This window comes from Danio rerio, chromosome 5 (assembly GCF_052040795.2).
Source record: "Danio rerio strain M-AB ecotype USA chromosome 5, GRCz13ab, whole genome shotgun sequence".
NCBI classification, from domain to species: domain Eukaryota; kingdom Metazoa; phylum Chordata; class Actinopteri; order Cypriniformes; family Danionidae; genus Danio; species Danio rerio.
Window position 1 is genome coordinate 3,825,001 of NC_141025.1, and position 22,500 is coordinate 3,847,500.

At 38.6% G+C, this 22,500-nt stretch overlaps 1 protein-coding gene and 2 long non-coding RNA genes across 40 annotated transcripts in view; 2 read left to right on the forward strand and 1 right to left on the reverse strand.

The window, feature by feature from the left end:
- The window catches only part of LOC147843792 (uncharacterized), a 1,319,745-nt gene that overhangs the window by 379,354 nt on the left and 917,891 nt on the right, over positions 1-22,500 (forward strand). The gene's annotated exons all lie outside the window — the stretch shown is intronic.
- Positions 1-22,500, reverse strand: part of tspoap1 (TSPO associated protein 1) — a 252,455-nt gene that overhangs the window by 145,284 nt on the left and 84,671 nt on the right. The window lies entirely within an intron of this gene.
- Positions 5,881-12,811, forward strand: LOC147843796 (uncharacterized). The gene is made up of 3 exons (XR_015490943.1): positions 5,881-7,476; positions 8,599-10,440; positions 11,806-12,811. It is a non-coding gene; the product is annotated as an uncharacterized LOC147843796 (long non-coding RNA).

Sequence of the window (22,500 nt, forward strand, 5' to 3'; positions counted from 1 at the left end):
CAGAAAAATAGATGGGCAGAAAGACAGAGTAATAGACGGGCAGACAGACAAACAGAGAGATGGGCCAAGAGAGAAACAGATAGGCAGTCAGACTAATGGGCAAACAGACAGATAGGTGGGCAAGAGAGAGAGAGAGAGAGAGAGAGAGAGAGAGAGAGAGAGAGACAAATGGACAAACGGGCAGACAGACAGATAGACAGAGACAGATGGGCGGACAGAGACATGAGTGGGTGGGCAGGCAGTCAGACAGACGGACCAACAAAAAATAGATGGGCAGACAGACAGAGGGCAGATAGAGTAACAGACGGATGGGCAAACAGACGGTCGGGCAAATAGAGTTGGGTGGGCAGATGGACAGACACGCAGACAAACAGATGGGTGGGGAGACAGACAGGCCAACAGAAAAACAGATGGGCAGACAGAAACAGGGAGAGATAGACAGATAGGCAGACAGATGGGCAGGTAGACAGACAGATGGGTTGGTGTGCAGACAGAGAGAGACAGATGAACAGATAGACAGACAAAAAGATGGACAAATGGGCAGAGAGACAGATGGGCAGACGGACACATGGGCAGGTGGACAGACAGACAGACGAACCAACAGAAAAACAGATGGGTAAACAGACAAATAGGCAGACAGACAGACGGGCGGGCAGACAGATGGATGGGTGGACAGACAAAGAGAGAGAGAGAGAAAGAGAGAGAGAGAAAGAGATGGATAGATAGACAGACGGAAAGCTGGGCAAATAAGCAGACAGAAAGAGACAAAACAGACGGACAGACAGGCAAACGAACAGAAAAACAGATAGGCAGCCAGACAGAGGGCAGACAGACAGACAATCAAACAGAGAAACAGATAGGCAGCCAGACAGAGGGCAGACAGACAGACAATCAAACAGAGAAACAGATAGGCAGCCAGACAGAGGGCAGACAAACAGACAATCAAACAGAGAAACAGATAGACAGCCAGACTGACGGGCAAACAGACAGTCAGGCAAACAGACAGATGGGTGGGCACTGGGCAGACAGACAGACTCGTAAACAAACAGATGGGCAGACAGAGAGGCAAATGGGTAGACAGACTCTCGGGCAAACAGATGGGCAGAGAGAGAGACAAATGGATGGGCAAAGGGGCAGACAGACAGAGAAACAGACAGAGAGAGAGACAGACGGGCAGACAGAGAGATAGGCCAACAGAGAAACAGATAGAAAGGCAGTCAGACAAGAGAGGCAGACAGAGAAAGAGAGACAGATGGACAAACAGGCAGACAGACAGATAGACAGAGAGAGAGTGTCTGACAGACAGACAGGCAGACAGACAGATTGGCTGACAGAGAAACAAATAGGCTGGTATAGACCATAGACTGTAAAATATATGGACGTAGTATCCGTGACGTCACCCATAGGTTTCTGAAGAACGCAAAAGAAGCCACAAGTAGGCGTGGCCAATTTTGGTCACGCGTCATCACACCCACGGCGGGATACCAAACAAGGGCAAAGAGGCGGAGAGTGAACGGAGCTACAGACACCTGCTGGTATTTAGCTTGGACCTGGTTCAGACACACTTTACTTTGGGAGAAACGCTTAATACTTCATCACCTGTGACTCGTTTGTATTCTGAACACTTGTGCTTGGCTGTACACTATATCAATAAAGTGTTTAGACTTTTAAAAACACTGCTGTAATACATTGAGCCACTAAACATTGTTCTAATGAGGTTTTTCAACAGGAGGAAAACGCAAATTACTTCCAAACACTTCCGATATAGTCTGTGTTAGTTAATGTAAGACTATTGATGAAATCCAGCATAACACTGTATGAGAACACTTCAGATGACTGATCTAGAGCCTACAGCTGATCAATCAGTCAGATTCTGCAGTGCATTACAGCTCTAAATATAAATATAAACGATAAATGATCTTAAATAAAACAAATACATGTATAGAGATGGTATATAAGTATATAACTTTACTCACATGGGAAACGGAGGCCACGTGAATGGTTTGTGAGCACAATTAAGTGCACTCAGCATGCCATGCCATCTAATAATTGAAGGAAATAGAGTGGAGGAACTATGACGTCAATTTGTATGCAAAAACCCGGAAGCGAGTTAGCATTTTAGCACTTCCGGTTCCCTCGTTCCAAAGTCAACAGGTTTTTTGAATGGGGTTTCAGTAAAATTGCTTAAATAAGGTCCGTGGCTAACACCAATTCAAGATATTTTCACGTTTTGTTCTACGACATAAAACACATCAGTTACAGCAAATTTTTTAATTTTTAATACGGCCATGCTTCTTTAAAAAGACGGTTGCTATCAAGTTGCTAAATGCAGGCTTGCAGATAGACTTGTTCCTCCTCACGCCTCATTTCTGTCATCTGTTGAGGTAAGCAGGCTGTGCACGCGAGTGATACACTTATTTAAATATGTCTGATGAAAATACTATGTAGGCAGATTTATACACGCAGTTTTAAAACTTTTAGAACAACCGTAAAGCAAAACAGATGTATTTCCCACGTAAAAACTACCCAAAAGGCACATAGGTCTATGTTTTTTTTTTTTGCGCATTTATTAGTTTATAATATAAAGCGTGGATTATAAAATAGTATACAGAGAGATTAACTCTTTGTCATGGACATTATTTCTAAAAATAAGCTTGATAAGTCGTCTGTAGCAGGGTGGGGCTGACGTCACAGACGAGCGCCCCGAGAGCTCTGTAGTCCGTTTATAGCCTAATGTTAGCTTTTCAAGTCTTGCGTTTGCATTTAAGATCCAAAAGTGCTCCAAGTTGTATTTTCATGTAAGGTTTATCCGGCTGGACAAAACGTGTAAGTGTAATGAACAGTGTCTGAACACAGAGCTTATTATTCGCAATCTTCGAAAAGCCTATGGGAAAATCCTATAGGGATTTTTACGAGGGAACCAGTTTTATGCTAGCAGCCGATTAGCCTACAAAGTGACGTCATAGTTCCTCCACTCTATAAGTCCAAAAGGCAGTTGACTGTGTAAAGCCACATAAAACAACACAGAAATACGATAAATATGCCGAGTTCAGTGGCTAATCTGCAGGATTCAGCTGAGGTGACGTGACGGCGACCAACGAGACCTAGCTGTCAATCAAGTGGCCACGCCCTTAATTATGCAAACTTAATATAACTTAATATAAAGGAAATGGATGAGTTATAAAAACATTAACCCCCCTCACAGTCGTCATGAAGGGTGATATTAGCTGTATTAACCTAAATCTTTTTTTGTAGCAGGCTAAAAACACCTTTTTTCTGCTGTAAAGTTGTTCATTCTAACAGTGGGCTCAATTGAAATTTGCTCTGTTTTGGAGCCAGGAGCGGCCAGGAATAGCGGGATTTCAGATGAATTGCAGAGAGCGGGAGGTTGCCGCTTGGTATAGACAGACACAGATGGGCTGACAGAGAAGGAGATGTGCAGATAAACAAACAAAGACAGAGGCAGATGAGTGGGCAGGCCGACTAACAGGCAGAGTGATGGACAGACAGACAGACATAAAGTTGACAGGTTGAACCATTTTCTCTGCCCACTGCAGCTTAAAACATCCTGACATTCGCTCACCCCGATCACTCAGTCATACACTGTACTGGAGTGCATTATGCTGCATTACGTGTTCAGTAAAAAATGACATTATGAATAATAAAACAAGTGAAGAACAAATGCGCTCATAGCCTTTGTTCGGTTTTCAACACGTCTCTTCTTAAATGGCTGTAAGATCCACATGACTGAATCAGCCTCTTTCAGGTCAGAGGGAAACACAGACATCAGCATTTTACACCCCAGAGAGGAGAAACCTCCGTCTGTTCACACCGACACAATAATAAAGAGGTGATCTACAGAGACTCACAGCAGACAAAAGAAATGAGTCTATTTCAAAGTATGTTCAATAAATCACATATACACCATTTCTGTCCTCTATCTGCAGGGACAACAGCTCCAGATGTACATGCATGCACAGCACCTTTATAAAGCAGAGATAATGTGATCGAGTTTGTGAACTCAGGCATTAATAATAGACTCCAAAAATGCACTTCTTTTGTTCAACCTAAATTTGGGTAAAATATGGATAGACCCAATCAATGGGGTTAAAATATCAGTTTTAAACATTAGCCCCTTTCACACAGTGATACCGGTAAATATCCAGAAAATTTCCGGAACGACTTTACCGGTATATTCAAAAAAGCGCTGTTCACACAGGCGAGGACGTTACGGAATTTTACGGAAAAGAGCATTCACACATCCATCGCAAAACGCCGGTAAATTCTGACATCATTAACCAGAAATGAGCTCTAAACAGCTGTGCTTTTGTTTGTAAACATTTGACTAAATTACAAACTCTTTGGATGGATCAGTATTGAGTACAACTCCAATGAAAACATAGAGAAACACTTTCACATGTCGAGATGTTCATGATATGTGTGTGTGCTGGCGCTATGGGCGCTCACGGGCACACGCAATGCTTGAGAGTAAACAAACAACGGATTATCATAAACATTTTATCGATAATTATTTACACAGTTAGCATTAAGAATGAACATATAAGCGTTATCTGACTAACATCTAGCAGCTAAATGTGTCTGGGAAAATATTCAAAGGCTTTTATTCTCATAAACCGCGCGCACGTAAATGCGTCTGACTTTTCTGATTGGCTAAAGTAGACGTCTCACGTCAGCACGTTCTAGACGTGCACGCGCTCTTTCCGGCAATCTTCCTTCTGCATTCACACAGCGCAGCATTCCGGCAAATTACCGGTAATGTTACAACTTCTCTTTCCGGAAAATAGCCAGAACGAATTTACCGGTATTTTCAAAAAGGGCCTGTTCACACATACAACCTTTCCGGAAAATTGCCAGTAATTTTCCGGAAAGGTCTGTATGTGTGAAAGGGGCTAATAACTCAGACATTGGGTTTGTTTCACTTTAAGAGGTGTTGCACATTTCAAAATGAGTTCAGATCAACACAGGTTAAGGTACCGTGTCTATTTGATCATCTTTGCAAGTGTCGAGGCGCTCTTTGGTGTCAATAAACCACCAATTTCAGCATAAGCAATAGACATCAGAACTCATCAGCCACTGTTTATCCGCGAACTTGAAGTGGAAAGAGCGAGCAGTTTTAAATACCTAGGGGTCCACATCAGTGAGGACCTCACCAGGGGCCTCATGTATCAACGCTGCGTACGCACAAAAACTTTGCGTACGGCAGGTTTCACGCTCAGAATCGCTCACGTTTGGATTTACTAACAATAAACTGAACGTGGGAATGTGCGCAGCTCCACGGCAGCTTCATGGCTGGCGTACGCACATTTTTTGTGCATGTCTGTTTTATTTCAATTGGTGACTCCTAGAGGCAGTTGTGTTAAATTGCACTCTACAAAGTGTCTGAGCCTTGCAATGGCAGCTGTATGAGACGGGTTCATCTAGCAGGTATATAAGGTTTCCATACCATACAGTTGACCAGCTAAACATTAAAGCACAATTTGCAGCAGTCGCCTGTTTTCCCAATGTAATCTGAGCTATCTACTGCACGCACATTGCTATAAAGACACTATCTGAAGATGAATTTGCATGCGTGAATCAGAAACATTTCCATTCAATAAATGTGCAAATAAAATATGTTGCTTATTGATATGAACTTATTGATGATTCCTACTTGTCTTTCTCGTGATAAATAGTGGGCAAAATCTGATATGTAGCGGGGAAAAAAACAAGAAAGAGTTCATCAGACGCTGGATTCGAGCCGAGTTCATGCTCGAACGTATCAATTCATGATCACATGCGTCTTACGAGTAGCGCCACTGAGACTGTTAAGCGTCCTGCAACATTTTACAGATATAAACCACACTATTTCTTTTTTTTAATGCACTCAGTGCGATGTTCAGACCCAACTGTGTTAACCGCATCAGCTAAACTCTCCCACTCTATTTTTTTCTTTTGTTGTTAATTCCGGAGAACAAACTTGCAAATAACACAGTTTTTCTCCGGTCTGCCTCCGAAAGGAGCACCTCCAATTCACATTCTGTTCAAAGTTTCTCTTTTTGCTTGATTTTGCCGTTGCTTTTTCGTTGGGTTTTTCCATTAGAATAGTCATTAGCATATTTATACGGGGGAGGAGGCAGGGAGGGGTTTTGTGCTCGTGCATGTTGCGCTCAGTTTCACCTTCATTCAGATGTACAAAAGAATATGCGTGAGATTCGGCGTACGCAGTGTTTCATACATCTGAAATTTTTTCTGCGTACGCACATTTACAGCTTTGTGCGTACGCAATGTTTTAGTAAGATTTCCACGCAAGTCTTCGTACATGAGGCCCCTGGACACTGAACACCACCCAGCTGGTCAAGAAAGCACAACAGCGGCTGTACTTCTTAAGGAAGCTAAGGAAACTCAGTCTGTCATCGAAGATCCTCAGCAACTTTCACAGCTGTGTGGTTGAGAGCATCCTGACCAACTGCATTACTGTATGGAATGGCAACGCTACAGTAACGGACCGCAAACGTCTGCAGAGAGTGGTGAGGACTGCAGAGAAGACCATCAGGTCCCCACTGCCTTCTCTGCAGACTATCTACCATCACAGAGTCCACAAGAGAACTGCCTCCATCCTGAAAGACCTCACTCACCCACAACACGGATTATTCACACTCCTACCCTCAGGGTGGAGGTATAGGAGTGTTTCATGGTTTGGTAACACAACACTTAAACAGAAGAAGAAACTAGGTCAAATTATCAATCAGGCAAATAAGATAACTGCTCACAAACAACATTCATTGCAGATTTTATTTCACTCCTTTATGGAAAAAGAGCAGTTGTGATTATTAAAGATAATACACATTATCTTTAATGTGTAGCTGCTCTGTTGCTGAGCGTAAGGCACTGCAGCGGCTGGTGAAAACTGCCCAACGCATCACAGGGACCACACTGCCAGCCATAGAGGACATCCAGAAGAAACACTGTTTGCGCCGAGCACGCAGTATTCTGAAGGAATCACCCCGCTCACAGACTGTTTTCTCTCCTGCCCTCCGGCAGGCGCTTCAGGCTCCCCCGGACAAAAACCAGTAGACTGAGGAACAGCTTTTTCCCCAGAGCTGTCTCCCTCCTGAACTCTGCCCCACACTGACTCTTTTGCCCCCCCAATACACCCCCCACTCTCCTCCAACTTAAACTCCTCGCAATAACTGCACTGTTTAACATTTGCACGTTTAAAATTTGCACATTCACTGCACCACATCGAACTGTTTACTTATTGAACTGTACATACCCACTGCATATGGGCATTTGTAATTATGTACACACCCACTATACATATACACTTGTAATCATGCTTATTTATCTGCATACTACTGACTATTAATAGTAACCTGTACATATATTCATATATTGTAACATATACACTTATATGTAATCATGTTCATCTATCCCTGTACATAAATATTTATATATTGTAATACAGGGGTTTTCAAAGTGTGAGGCGCGCCTCCCCTGGGGGGCGCCAGAGCATGTCAGGGGAGGCGCGGGAAGAAATATAATACTATAAAAATATAATTATTAAGTTTAATTATTATATGTATTTTTTATTATATTTAAACGTTTTAATTAAATAAAGCAAAAAAAATAATAATACGTCAAATATAAGAAAACCTTTTTTACCCAGAAGGCCATAGCTGTGAATTCGCTTCTGTTTGGCAAGCCCGGCAATACAGGTATATGCCTGCTAATACAATGGGTCGGTTTCTGAGACCCCCCGATTCAAAGCTGTAATGAAGTTCACAGCCCTTTGGCCGCCGTGAAGAAGGAGGCGGAGAACCGACGCAGTTTTAAAATTATTTATTAATAACAGTGACGGCAGCTCCTCATTGAGACTGCCGTCAAACTGAAAGCAAAAGTAAAATATGTCCGGCCCGGTCCTCTCTCGGCTTCCTCTGCCCTGGTTCCTCCTTTTATGATCCAGAGCTCCTTCCGTGGGATCCGAGGCAGGTGCGCACCGCAGATCCACTTACGCGGTGGCCTCACTCCGTTTCAACGGCTCTCGGCCACGCCCCCTCGCCACAAAAGCCTTCAAGTTCAGGGCTTAAACCCAAAAGACGACGATATGATGATCAGTATTTGAGTTTAGGATTTACGTGGACAGGACCAGCTGATGAACCACGACCTTTATGTGTGGTTTGTCAAAATATTTTGGCTAATGACAGCATGAGACCCGCTAAACTTTGACTGTTTTGACTGGGATGGACAGTTCTTGGATCTGTTCTATTCATATTAACCCTCATCCTAGTTTTAAAAACGTTATATTAAAATACTTGTTATTACTCTAAATAATTGCACTTTCATGCAAATGATGATAAAAGTGAGTTAACAGTCTGACATCTGTCTGTGTCTTTATATATACTGTGTATATATATATATATATATATATATATATATATATATATATATATATATATATATATATATATATATATATATATATATATATATTTGTATGTGTGTGTGTGTGTGTGTGTATATATATATATATTTGTATGTGTGTGTGTGCGTGTTTGGGAGGAGGGGGGGCGCCAATGGATAAGTTGTGTCAAAAGGGAGGCTCACTGTCTTAGACTTTGAAAAACCCTGTTGTAATACACTTGTAATCATGTTTATCTATCTGCACACTACTGATTATTGATAGCAACCTGCACATATATTCATATATTGTAAATCTGTTCATAGCTTATCCAACCTGTATATAATGTTCATAGTACATCCATCTGTAAATATCACCACAGTTTTCTATAACTGCACTTTATAACTTATTCCTGTATCCTGCACTTGCTGCTATTGCACTGCTGGTTAGACCTAAACTGCATTTCGTTGCATTGTACTTATACATGTGTAAATACAATAAAGTTGAATCTAATCTAATCTAAAACATCCCCTTCACTCAGCATTTGAATTGCTACCATCAGGACGCAGGTTTAGAATTCCTAAAGCACGAAGAAATGCTTATAAAAAGTCATTTATCCCAATGGCAGTTGTTGTTCTAAACCGGATCAATGTTTGTAGTGAATGAGGTGGTTGCCAAGAATGATTTGCAGTATTGTGCATGGGGCTAATTTGGTTTTTAAACTTTTAACTTGTGTTGTTGTCTTGATGAGTGTTGTTATTGCGTCGTTGTTGTATGTTTGTAATTGTTGTCCTAAATACAGTGTTGAAGACAAATTTCCTTTCTGTATCAAGCAGAACGGACAATGAAGTTTAAACTAAAACTAACTATTAAAAAAAGAATTAATTATTATTGTTGTTTTACCACCGTTTGAGAATTAACAATAATAATAGGCCATTCATTCATTCATTTTCTTGTCGGCTTAGTCCCTTTATTAATCCGGGGTCGCCACAGCGGAATGAACCGCCAACTTATCCAGCAAGTTTTTTTTATGCAGCGGATGCCCTTCCAGCCGCAACTCATCTCTGGGAAACATCCACACAAACACACTCATTCACTACGGACAATTTAGCCTACCCAATTCACCTGTACCGCATGTGTTTGGACTGTGGGGGAAACCGGAGCACCCGGAGGAAACCCACGCAAACACAGGGAGAACATGCAAACTCCACACAGAAACACCAACTGAGCAGAGGCTCGAACCAGCGACCTTCTTGCTGTGAGCCGACAGCACTACCTACTGCGCCACTGCCTTGCCCAGACTAATCATATCAACCTTTATTTTATATGTACAGAATCGTGATCTTGATTTTTTTAAGCAAAAAAAAATCGTGCTTCACATTTTTGCCAGAATCGTGCAGTGCATTTATGCTTTGAATTTTAAGCTGTGTTGACTCAAGCAAACTAAATAACTTGAGTAACCGAGTGACTTTGTCAGACATAGTAATTTAAATACACCTTTAATGATGTAATTGGTAATTAACTACATTTTTGAAGTAACTTACCCAACACTGCTTATAGACCGATGTTAACTACTGAAATTATGAATTTTAATTTCACTGTGACTTCAACGAACACTAAGCTGGTGCTCTATCCATGCAACATTTTCATAAACATTTTCTTTGTTTTATCTGGTATTGTCAATCAACAAATTCTCTGAGCACGAATAGGTTCATTTGTATAATGAGCACTTCTTGAGTGTACTGCCTCTTCTTGTTGAATCGGCTGAATGCCTCCATAATTGTAAGTTTTGGACAAATGCATCTGCTAAACGACTAAATGTAATGACGGGAGAGTATTCTCTGTTCTTTGGCTGTAATGAACACATAAGAGCATCTATCACAGCAGTATTAAGCTCTGAGAGAGACACACAGTGATTAGACACTGTAGTCTGAGATCCTGACAGCACAGCAGCGTCTCTAACAGATAATCAAGCCCCAGTCACACCATCATCTGTACTTTACATGCTTAAAGCCTTGCTCGGACTTCATGACATTAAGGCCGTACTCACACTAGGTACAGTTGCCTCGAACCGGGCCAAAGCACGCTTGTCCCCCCTCCCGTCTCCCCCGACGGCCCGCGCTCACACCATATCGGGCCTCGGCACGCTTACGTCATCGCTGCTGCGCTGTTCAGAAGCGCTCTCTATGGCAAGCCTTTTTAGCATTTAAATTTTTGTTCTGACTCCATAAATATATTTAGAGATATCTCTTATTATATTTTGACTAGTCATAATTATAATTCGACTAGTCAGAATAACAATTAGAGATATCTGCAATTGCAATTGTACTAGTACGAAATCAGATTGGAGATATCTGCAAATATATTATGACTAGTCATATTCCTCCATTGACTTCCATTGAAAAATATTTGCAGATATCTCTAAATGAGTTTTGACTAGTCACAATTGTAATTAGAGATATCTCTGAGTTTTTACTAGTCATACATTTGGAGATGTCTTTAATTCGTAATATTTAGAGATATTTACAAATATATTTGAAGATATCTCTAATTAATTTACTAATAGTCGAATTACAGTTGTAGATATCTTGAATTGGATTTTTGACGAGTCAAAACTCAGTTAGAGATATCTGCAAATATTTTTCAATGGAAGTCAATGGAGGAATATGACTAGTCACAATATATTTGCAGATATCTCCAATCTGATTTCGTACTAGTACAATTGTAATTGCAGAAATCTCTAATTGTCATTCTGACAAGTCGAATTATAATTATGACTTGTCAAAATATATAATCATATCTCTAAATATATTTATGGATAGTCAGAACAAGGTTTAAATGTTAAAACGGCTTGCCATATGCTCTCACTCAGCAGCACAGTGGAGATTTCTCTAGTTATATCCTTTCAGTCGTTTGTTATCCAGTGACATGCAGTCAAATATTTCGCCAAACAGTCCTTAGGGATGCGGGGACACACAGTCAGATATTTTACCGAACAGATCCGCCACTTTTGGCGCTCATAAACAATCATAAAGCTCTCGTGCTGCAGGAATGAGGAGGTCTGCTGATGGCGCGCAGCTGTGGTGCTGTGAGGAGTTTGCGTCTTTAATAAACTACGGCAGTTTGCGTTCACTGAACAGTAAGAATGATTAATAAATCCATATCAAACAGTCCCTTAAAAGTCATGTCTCGCTTTCGGTTTCGGGCTTTGGCGCGTTTCGCGCTCACACACAAGCGTACCGCGCCAAAGCCCAAGTGTACCGCGCTCAGGCACACCTCTTCCAACCGGGCCAGGGCCGGCCAAGTGAACCGTGCTTGAGCCCGATACAGCGCACTCACACTTCTCAAACGATCCGGGAAACGGGCCTGGGCACGGTACGGATGGCATAGTGTGAGTAGGCCCTAAGGGCGTACTCCCACTATTTACAGCTGCCTTGAACCAGGCCAAAGCATGCTTGTCCCCCCTCCCATCTCCTCCGACAGCCCGCATTCACATTAAATTCGAGCCTGAGCACGCTTGCGTCATCAATGATGCGCTGGTCAGTTTAAGAAGCGCTCTCGCTCAGCACAGTGGAGATTTCTTTAGTTATATTCTTTTAATCATTTGATATGCAGTGACACGCAGTCAAATATTTCGTCCAACAGATCCACCACTTCGACGCTTATAAACATTCATGAAGTCCTCGTGCTGCAGGTATTAGGAGGATTGCAGCTGTGGTGCAGTGAGGGGTTTGCGTCTACAACAGTTTGTGTTCACTGAACGGTAAGAATGATTAATAAATCTATATGAAACAGTCCCTAAAAAGTCATGTCTCTTCTTCAGTTTCGGTCTCTGGTGCGCTTTGCGCTCGCATTACAAGTGTACCGCGCCTGAGCACAAGAGAACCGCGCTCTGGCACACCTCTGTGAACCAGGCCTGGGTCGGCCAACTGAACCGTGCCTCAGCCCGTTTCAGAGCACTCACAACTCTCAAACGATCCGGGAAACGGGCCTGGGCATGGTTCGGATAGAATAGTGTGAGTACGCCCTACACTGAAAAAATGATTTCTGCAAAATTGCTGAAAACAATTTGTCTGTTGATCGAGTGATGATTGACAGCTCTCTCTAACAGTGAGAACTTACTCTCATTACCTCATTGTTTACGTCTCAGTTCTTCTCTGTTTAGCCTGCTTGTGCCTATAAGTGTGAATGTCTCTTTGGTAATATTTCAGTAATGCTTGTTATTATCATACAGTATGTTTTGTCATTCATCTGAATGGCTGCTATAAGCTAAGCTATCTGTAGAAATTAAAATATGAATAAATGGGCATCAGAGTAAATTGTGTTTGCTGCTCAAGAGGAAAAACACACTTGTTTACAATAGAATCCTAATTCAGTTTTTTGTCATGTAGCTGAAATGTACTACTTGTGCTCCAATAAATCATTCATACTATACATTTCTGCTCTTTATTTTACAATTTAAAAAATAGTGAAACCTTCAGTAGGTGTGGTCAGCCTCAGAAAACGTTTTACAGTAATCTCATTTTGCATGCTATCTTCATCAAATTTATAATGTAAACATATGAAATACTTGGCTTTCAAGTCATATTTTTTCTAGGACATTACATTAATGCTTTCCTGTGTTTCTATATGGAAAACTAAAATTAAACACAATAAAAAATGTTTTTCCTCATGACTTCATAATGTATAACTTTTTATATATTTTAACATACAACTTTTACCACAGTAAAGCTCAAAGTGTCTTCTTTCCAATGATACATAATTTGTGTTTGTAGCTTACTGGAGTCAGGAACTGTTACTATTTAAAGTTAGATAGGTGTAAATCCCCAAAATTGAGTGCTGGCTAACAGGTTAAACAGTCAAATTAAACTGAGTATTGTTTGACTCAATTTGTTTAAATTTAGCCCAAATAAATAGTTTACAACCACTTAACTTGAAAAAAAATAATTGTAAATCCAAGGAATCATCTTTGAATTTTTTTTCAGTGTATTTGACCACAAGATGTAAGATAAACAGCAGTCAGTGACAGACATGGATGAAGCAGAAATCCAGTGTACAAGTCAAAAATACCAAGTAAGGTTATTTGATGTATTTGTTGATGAGTTTATTTAGGCATTTCTGAAATGATGAGTCCTTTAGCATGCTAGATGTTGGATTTTTGTCAGCGAGGCCTCTTTGACTCTTTGTTAAATAGTTCACACATAAAGACTGCTGAACACTAATCGCCGACAGATTTACCATAATCATAGTAGTGTAATAGTGTAATAGTGTAAACTAGACATTGATATTTTAAAGTAAATAAATGAACTGGCATGTGAAATAACATGCAGGAACACACATTAGGGTTAGGGTTATATCAATATTGTGCATGCTAATAATCACCGTATCCACTTGTTAAGTTGTGATGTATGGAATTTTGTTTCCGGGTCAAAGCCGCTTCTCATTTGAATTAAGAAAATATTTGTTCGCGATTACTTTTAAGCCATATGTAATGAAATGTGTATTTATATAGGGCATTTATTGTGTTTGGTCACACACCCAAAGCGCTTCACAATCATTAGCGGGGTCTCTCTACACCACCACCAATGTGCAGCATCTACTTGGATGATGCGACGGCAGCCACAGGACAACGGCGCCAGTTCACTTACCACACACCAGCTATTGGTGGAGTGGAGAGACCATGATAGAGCCAATTTGGTGAATGGGGATGATAGAGAGGCCATGAATGTAAAGGCCGATTGAGGGTAAGACACCAGGGTTACACCCCTACTCTTTACCAGAAGTGCCATGGTATTTTTAATGACCACAGAGAGTCAGGACCTCAGTTTAACGTCTCATCGGAAAGACGTTAAAGAGCCCATATTATGGGTTTTTGAAAATTCCCCTCCATGTAGTGTGTAACACAGCTCTAAGTGAAGTGAAGTATCCAGCTAAGGCTTAAATCTGTAAGTGTACAGTGTTTAAAACTGTTGATTCATCTATAACAGAGTCGACTCATAGTGCTTCAAACGAGTCGTCTTGATACCGATTCATTAGGTGTTTCGCCATGACGTACGAACGAAACCAAGTTATTCACGTGCACGCGCAAACCCGGGAGATTTCAAACCTGAGGCCCCGCCCTCTGACGCAGAAACCCACACACACACCCACAAACACACACACACAAACATGCTGGTTGATTGAAGTCACACTGCAGATGGATATTATATTGAGTCTCTACCCAAACATGAAACCTCAGCAATATAGCCAAGCAGTTGGAAACTACTGGAAACTTCATGCTACAAAGAATACTTCATCTGCGTTTGTTAAAGGAAGGATCAGTAAAGAGTAACTTACTGCTGGACATGTCAGGATGGGTTTCTTCCTCCATTTCGCAAGTGTAAGTACGTGCCATTAAAGTTGCCTCGTTGACTCTAGCTTGCAAATGTATTTAGTTGTGATTTGTTACTTGTAACCGAGTGTACTGTATCAGGTTAACTGGCTATATTCTCATATTGGGTGCAAAGTCACGTTAAAAACGCGACGCCTGCTGCTTTGTTAACGGAGCTCCGTGGAAGAGGAGTATTGTGTGTGTCTGTGTGTGCGTGTGCGCGCGCTGTCGTCCGGAGGTGTGTGTGTGTGTGTGTGTGTGTGTGTGTGCAATATATGTGTGTGTGTCTGTGAAAAGAGCAGAGTGAGAAGCTAGGAGATCTCCTCAACTGTTTTTTGCTCAATAAAATAGTTAGTCGTCTGAATTTTCAAGTCCATAGTCTGTATTTACATTGACCCACTGGCAGCTAAAATCCACGCCTACACTATCGAGCGTGTATGAACTGTGATTACTTTTATATTGCTGATTAGCTGTTGGACATTTCACTCTCTGACTGAAGGCAGTCGACCAATCGCAACAGGCTATCATTGGTCCAATCAGCGCAGATTAGCTTCGCGCTAAGGAGGGGTTTGAGAACAAATGAATCACTGGACGATTCATACGGGAGTCGCTGGGATAATTAGGTAAAAATAAATGCAGATTATAACACCACGAAAGTGTTTTTTTGACCTTGCATGCATATTAGACTGTTGTTGGAGACCCTTACAACCAAGATATGACCCTATTTCATGTATAATATGGGCTCTTTAATTTATAAAACAATCACTTACTGGCTATTGGATATTAGGCATGGAAACACACTCATCGGCATTTATTAGGTACACCACTAGTACAGAGTTGGACCCCATTGTTGCCTTTAGAACTGTCTTAATCCTTCATGGCATAGATTTAACAAGCTACTGGAAATATTCCTCAGAGTTTTGCTCCTTATTGACATGATAGCATCACACAGTTGCTGCAGATTTGTCGGCTGCACATCCATGATGCGAATCTCCCGTTCCAACACATCCCAAAGCTGCTCTATTGGATTGAGCTCTGGTGACTGTGGAGGCCTATTGAGTACAGTGAACTCATCGTCATGTTCAAGAAACCAGTCTGAGATGATTCACGCTTTATGACATGATGCATTATCTTGTTGGAAGTAGACATCAGAAGATGGAGACACTGTGCTCATAAAGGGATGGACATGGTCAGCAACAATACTCAGGTGGGCTGTTGCGTTGACACAATGCTCTGTTGGTACTAATGGACCCAAAGTGTGCCAAGAAAATCTCCCCCACACCATTACACCACCACCACCAGCCTGAACTGTTGATACAAGGCAGGATGGATCCATGCTTTCATGATGTTGATGCCAAATTCTCGACCATCCGAATGTGGCAGCAGAAATGGAGACTCATCAGAGCAGGCAACGTTTCTCCAATCTTCTATTGTCCAGTTTTGGTGAGCCTGTGTGAATTGTAGCCTCAGTTTCCTGTTCTTAGCTGACAGAAGTGATACTCAGTATGTTCTGCTGCTGTAGCCCATCCGCTTCAAGGTTGGACATGTTGTGCATTCAGAGATGCTCTTCTGCAGACCTAGATATAAACTTAATAAACAATTGTACCTAATAAAGTGGCCGGTGAGTGCATTGGGATTGTGATTTTCACAAGTAATACATCGCTTTGTAAACGTTCATTATTACCGTTGGTTGAGTCTATCCATACAGTTTGATATAGTGCTTGGACCCGGAAGCCCCTTCGTGTGACGTCACACTTAACAGTGTCAGATATTGGCATATGTCTATTATCATTAATGAACTTTACAGTTATAGACTTCAGCTAAGCACAGTGTTTTTCCACAGAGCAGCAGAGACGCTGATTGAGCTCATAATGGAGTGTGTTATTAATACAGCACATCTAATATGCTGTTCTGCGTGGCTTCAGGAAAAGGTCATTTTACTTCACGAGGACATTTGTGATTGTAAATGTCATGAAGCGTTTTGTCCAGAACACAATAAGCGCTGTGTTTGACCTTCAGTGTTGAGAAGCTCTTGCCTCTGATTTGAAATGTCAACGTCACACTGATAGTACTGTAGTGATGCACAATAATTCAAAATAAAACTGAAAGATAAATTGCAACCCTGGTTCAAAACACGCGCAAGTGCAGGTTGCCAGATTGACGACATAAAACTATTCAGCATGTACAATTAATAAAGTTAAAGAGGGCTAATATGTATTAAATGGATTATAAGCCTTACCATTTCATGAGTGAGTGTATATTCTGTGCTTCTGACTGGCTGTCTAAATTTCTGCTGTGTTTCGTTTGGTACAAACAGCCAAATTGTTTATCACAGCATATCTCTTTACGTAGCGTGTTGTTAGAACTAGGGTTGTAACGGTATGAATTTTTTACGGTATGATAATCGTCTAAAACAATACCACGGTTTGACGGTTTTGCGGTATACGGTATGTTACAAATGTTACAAAATAATAGAACAGTGAAGCAAATTTGACTTTTTCCAAATAATATATTTTCAGTTACTATAAACAACACCACTTACAATGAACAAATAAAAAAATAAGAAAATAATAAATAATGTGTCAAAGTCCAAATAAAGTCCAAATAAACAGTGCAAATCCTCAGTAAAAAAATAGATATAAATATTTACTATACTATAAATAGTTACATAACGAAACCAGATTCAATATGGAACATCCTTAGGTTTTATGTGCCAGCATGGATATGGTTGTCTGTGGATATGGATTTGGATATGGTTGTCTGCAATGCAGACAAACAGCTGCACCTTCATTTGCGTCTTTTGAAAACAGCAAGAGCAGCAGTTCGTCTTTGCTGTGTCACTGTTTTGTCATGTTTCTGTGCTGCTGTGCATGCAAAAGTACTTAGTATGAGAATTATTTCATGCAAATTTTTTTTTTTTTTGCGTTTTATTTAGCCGCGCATAAATGTATGCCTATCTCTCATTCCGTGTTGTTCAAAAAGCTCATGTTGGTCCACAAACAAAAGTGAAACCTATGCTTATTGGTTGTGATATAGCGAGTTTGAACCAATCTGGGCATGGAGGAGGGACAATGCATCAAAGTATCATGTCTGGTTTGTCCGGAGACACAATGACGAGCGTTTCTTTGTCAAATCAGCGTTGTCAAATTTTGATGACGTAACCGCACTGATTCCGGAGCCTCTGAAAGTCCAAGTGTGATACAGCACTGCAGAGCTGAGATTCTCTTCTTTATGCCAATCTTTGAATTGTATGAATCGGATCAGCGGATCAAAAGTTATTAAACATTTAAGAGCAATACTTATTTTTAGCCGCGGGCGGCTGTCTCTGTCTTTAAGGGTTAAAACCGCTGATATGCAATTGTTCATGGTATGATAATCGTGCACGTTCAAATCGTGGTAGACCGTCATACCGGTATATTGTTACAATCCTAGTTAGAACACAGGGTTACGATGTAATAATATTTAAATTATTTGCTCATTAATAACCACCTCATGTGGAACTCTGAATCTGCTTCTCATTTCAGAGTCTGCTGCTGTCCACCAGAGATCGCATTTCTGTCACAAGCGCATGCATTCACAGCTTTGCTGACTGAATGAATGAAATACGCTGTTTTCCACCAAGGCAGCCCGGGGGTGCTGAAATATAATTGGCTAAACTGGCAGTGAGCGGGTTAAATGACCAAAACAAAGACAGACGTTCCGGCACGTAATGCACATTCTCAAAGCAGAATATCTGACTTCAGCATTGTTTTTCAGATAAAGAATGTTCACTGAGGATGTTTCTGAAATATCTGCAAACATATTATGGTATTATTGTGCTTTAGAAGAGTCAAAAACTCACATACAGCACCTTTAAGCGCAGTGTGATTTGCTGCCGAATTAAAAAGTTGATGAGCTTGAATTTTAGCCATTCAATTTTGTTTAGTAAATTGTTGTTATTTATTTGTTTGTTCATTCCATAAAATGTTATAACATAAATATTTAATGCTATTTTTCTAATTCTAATTCCTTTATACTAACCCACAGTTTATGGAAAACTGGTGTTGTTGTTGCGTATTATAATAATCATTTCAATACAAATACATATTTTTTTTATGACAGTAACTGTAAAATATTACTGTAAAATATTACACGCATAGTGTCAGTTTTTACTTGTTTTATCTGACTATTAAGAATTTAAACAGGAAATTTAACAGGAGGGCTAATAATTCTGATTGTATGACAGTAGAAAGCAACACGGTGGCTCAGTGGTTAGCACTATCGCCTCACAGAAAGAAGGTCGCTGGTTTGAGTCCCGACTGGGCCAGTTGGTATTTTTGTGTGGAGTTTGCATGTTCTCCCCGTGTTGGCATGGGTTTCCTCTGGTTTCCCCCACAGTCCAAACACATGCGAAACACGTGAATCAACTAAACTGGCCATAGTGTATAAATGTGTGTGTGTGTGAAAGAATGAGTGTGTATGGGTGTTTCCCAGTACTGGGTTGCAGCTGGAAGGACATTCGCTGTGTAAAACATATGCTGGAATAGTTGGCGGTTCATTCGGCTGTGGTGACCCCAGATGCATAAGGGACTAAGCTGAAGGAAAATGAATGTATGAGAGTAAATTGATTGACAGCTAAGAGAAGCATGTGTGTGTGTGTGTGTGTGTGTGTGTGTTTGATAAGAGCGTCTAAGTGTAAAATACACACTGGTGGACAATAAAGCTCATTATCCTCATCTCTTCATTCAAACATGCTGTTATTGGTTTCCATTAGGGAGAAAGAGCAGCAAGCATTCGTCTAAAGTGTCAGAATATAAATGAGAGCTGACATTAGCGTCTGCGTCTGTGAACAATCCTCACATCTGCATCACAATGAGAAACACACTCCTGTTCTGATCTCTGGATTCTCTTTTGGAGAAATTTCTGAATTTTCCCCCAGGGAATTCCTATTATATTCCATATTCAGGCCGTCTGGGTGGATATTTTCCATTTAAATTGGATCTGGATGTGTTTTTGAGGTGGATGTGATGTGATTTCTGACCTGAGCTACACAGCTGGCAGGAAAAAGTGAGTGTATTGTACTATTTGTGTCTTTTTCCATTTAAAAATTCACTTTAAACCAGATTTAATGCATTTTTAATACATTTTTTATAATTATTATTATTATTGCATTGTATGCGTCTTTTATTCTTTATTTTGTATATATATATATGGATGGATGGATGGATGGATGTCCATCTATATTTACAAATTTTCATTCCAAACAAATGTCCAGTAAATCAGATTTATGTCTGATAAAACAAACATTTAAAAAGTTTGAAAGTCCTAAAATAAATTAAATAAAAGAGCTTTAATTGAAATAGTTTTCAAATCATTAAAATGATTGTGATAATAAACTATTTAAAATAAATACAGATTATATTAAATACAAATAAAAAACTATAATACTAGTGTTAAATATTTTTAAGCAAAGTTTAAATAGTAGTATTATTTATTTTATTATCATTGTTTATTGTTGTTGTTATATTATTATCATTATCGCCATAATCATTATTAATATATTATTATTGCTGTTATACGCTTATATTAATATTATTATTATTATTATTTATTATTTATTTATTTATTTATTTTTGTTGTAAGCCTAAATTATCATTATTTTATTATTTTCATTGTTATTATTGATATTATTATTATTGCTGCTATAAGCCCATAATAATATGAATAATAATAATAATAATAATAATAACAATAATAATAATAATAATAATAATATTTCTCTTTTATACATCTATTTTATTTTTTATTCTTGTTCTTATAATCCTAAATCATCATCATCATCATCATAATAATTCTTTTTATTTATTATTTTTGTTATAAGCCTATTTTATTTTTTATTCTTGCTGTTATAATCCTATATCATCATCATTACTTTTATTTTATTTATTATTTTTGTTATAAGCCTATTTTATTTTTTTAATTCTTGTTATAATCCTATATCATTATTATCATTATTATTATTATTATTATTTATTTATTTTGTTGTAAGCCTAAATTATCATTATTTTATTATTTTCATTATTAATAATATTGATATTATTATTATTGCTGCTATAAGCCCATAATAATAATAATAATAATAATAATAATAATAATAATATTTTTTTTTTATACAACGATTTTATTTTTTATTCTTGCTTTTATAATCCTATATCATCATCATTATTTTTATTTTTTTTATTATTTTTGTTATAAGCCTATTTTTATTCTTGTTGTTATAATCATATATCATCATAATTTTTTTTTATTTATTATTTTTTTATAAGCCTATTTTATTTTTTAATTCTTGATGCTATAATCCTATATCATCATTATTATTATTTTATTATTATTACTATTATTATTTATTATTTTTGTTATAAGCTAATTACATTTTATTATTCCTGTTGTTATAATCCTATACCATTATTATTATTATTATTATTATTATTATTATTATTATTATTATTATTTTTTTTTTGTTATAAGCCTATTTTATTTTTTGTTCCTGTTGTTATAATCCTATATCATCATCATTATTTTTATTTTATTTTTTATTTCTGTTATAAGCCTATTTTATTTGTTAATTATTGTTGCTATAATCCTATATCATCATTATTATTGTTTTATTATTATTATTATTATTATTATTATTTATTATTATTATTTTTTGTTATAAGCCTATTTTTTACTCCTGTTGTTATAATCCTATACCATGATCATTATTATTATTATTATTATTTCTTTTTGTTATAAGTCCATTTTATTTTTTTGTTCCTGTTGTTATAATCCTGTATTATTATTATTATTATTATTATCATTATTATTTATTATTTTTTTTGTTATAAGCCTATTTTTTTATTTCTGTTGTTATAATCCTATAACATCATCATCATCATCATCATCATCATTATTATTATTTTTTTTTTGTTATAAGCCCATTTTATTTTTTTGTTCCTGTTGTTATAATCATATATTATTATTATTATTATTATTATTATTATTATTATTACAGGACAATTCAAAAATTATCATGGTAACATGTAATCAGCGTTTTAATTACAGTCTTAATTTCTCCCATACAGGCATGTATGTACACTTTAACATTCACCTCTTTATATTATTAAACAATATTTTATTGTCATTTTTAAACCTGCATTATCTGTCAAGCTGCTTTTAAAACTGCACACATTGAGAAAAGCCCTACAAATAAACCACAAGATGTTTTTCTACATTCAGCACAAATACTGATAGACTCTCAGGGCTTGAGTGAACTGACTGCATGCACGGAGAGACTGGGAAAGCAGTGCATTAATATTCTGTGCTGCTCTTTCATCTAGACTTCAAACAGAGAGATAGCAGCTCTGAGTTTCTCCTCATCAACTCCTGAACTTTACAGCGCTCTGAGTGACTGCCGTTTGCGTTCTCTCTGCCTGAACGTCTTTCATTCAGAGCATTCAGAGTCACAGTCTAGATATTTAGAGCAGAAGAATAAAAGCTTCCCGATCCGGCTTCCCGTGACCTACATCCACACAATGACTGATGCCGGAGTATTTCCCACACTGAGCTATGAAGAAAGAGTCCTTAAAGTCACTCTATTATACTCTTATTTTTTGGGAAGGGGGGGGGGGGGGGTATTATCCTGGATGCAGCTTGCCATGTCGTGCGTTGTGAATTTAGTCCTTTTTAAATTACAGAATGAAGTGAACGAAGT